At 28.6% G+C, this 1,549-nt stretch overlaps 1 long non-coding RNA gene across 1 annotated transcript; it reads right to left on the bottom strand.

Annotated features, from left to right (window-relative positions):
• Positions 1–1,110: 1,110 nt before the first annotated feature.
• On the bottom strand, positions 1,111–1,462 carry LOC107059412 (uncharacterized). The gene is made up of 2 exons (XR_001472644.1): positions 1,404–1,462; positions 1,111–1,305 (listed from the first exon to the last, which is right to left on the bottom strand). It is a non-coding gene; the product is annotated as an uncharacterized lncRNA (long non-coding RNA).
• Between the last annotated feature and the right edge of the window lie 87 nt (positions 1,463–1,549).

Below are 1,549 nucleotides of genomic sequence, written 5' to 3'. Positions count from 1 at the left end.
CATTGTACTCCATACACGTGTGATTGCTTCCTATTTAAGACTCTCTTTTGACTTGTGGGGCCAAATTTACACTTACTGTAGTTATATTGATAATTATAATTGCTAATTAAATATTGCATTAATAACCTGTTCCTGGAAATTAAATTTTTTTTTTGGAAACATTCGGTTAATTAGGATACAGCGATAATTAATAATTTAAAAAGTTAAAAGGCATGTAAAAATTTAGTTGACTATCAAAATTCTATACGTGCTACATAAATGGAACAAAGAGAGTAGCATAGTAGTATTATAACTTACATAAATGGAATAGAGAGAGTAACATAGTAGTATTATTTAAAACTTACGTAAAATAAGTAATATAAATTACAATAGTTAATGACTTAAAAATATTAAAATTCAACTGACTTTCCAAATTCTATTTATGTCATATAAATTGGAACAAAAAAATATTGTCTCTGTTGACTTTTAATTGTCATAGTTTAATTTTTTAGAGTCAAACGATAATAACTTTGACTAATATTTTACGATGTATTTTTTATCATATTGATATGCCAAAAAATAGAATTTATAGTACTTTTCATATAGTTCTTGAGTATCTATTTTTAAATCTAATTTAATTTTAAAAATTAATCAAATTGATTTTTGAAAAATATAACATGACAATAAAAATCGACAGAAAAAGTAACATATATTAAGTCCGTGCTAACAGGGATCCTGTATCTAGTATATATACAAAAAAAAAAAAAAAGGAAGCAAGACACAAGCAAAAGCAGAAACAAAACGTATAGCACAAGGGGGAAAATGGGGATGACCCTAAAGCCTTAAAAATTATAGGTCAATTGAAGAAGAGTAGGTGTTTGATGAATGCATAGAGAGAAAGACACATACACAATGCAGCCTTTGAAAAGTTGAAGTGATAATAATTTCCCTGCCTGGCTTATCACTTCAGACGGAAGCAGAATGACAAAAATACCCCTATTTGGCAATAGTTGAAAAGTGTTTGACAGTTTTCCCTTCTGTATAATATATCTGTAAGTACATGTACTGTATGAAAAAAAAAATAGTACAATTTAACTTGCTTTTGGTACAACTTTTTTAATCTTATGTTAGTCCTCTCTAACTGTCTCTTCTAAATAAGGGTAATAATGATAGAACCCAAGGAGAAGCTGAAACAGAGCAATAATCACACATACATGATACGACTGAAATTTGAACTTGGGAAAGAGATTGTTACCTGAACTGTATTTGCTCTTTCTGCGTGTTTGGAAATTTCAACAATGGCAAAGCGCAAAATTTATTAATTTCCTGTAAATAAATAGACAAAATAAAAGAAAAAATCAAAGAAATTAAGAACGTTTGGAAAGTATTTTCTCTACAATTTCAAGAGCTTCAGAAAGAATAACCTAGAATGAAATGGAGAAAGTGGGAATGAGTTAACTATTGAAAAAAAACTGCACTAAGCAATAACAGGTGGCTTATGAAAGTACCAATTTATGCCTTGAAATTACGAAAATGCTGTAACATCCGACAATTTGAAATAGCTAAGAAG

This window comes from Solanum tuberosum, unplaced genomic scaffold, assembly GCF_000226075.1.
Source record: "Solanum tuberosum cultivar DM 1-3 516 R44 unplaced genomic scaffold, SolTub_3.0 contig00710, whole genome shotgun sequence".
Taxonomy (NCBI): domain Eukaryota; kingdom Viridiplantae; phylum Streptophyta; class Magnoliopsida; order Solanales; family Solanaceae; genus Solanum; species Solanum tuberosum.
This window is presented reverse-complemented; position numbering and strand designations above follow the sequence as displayed.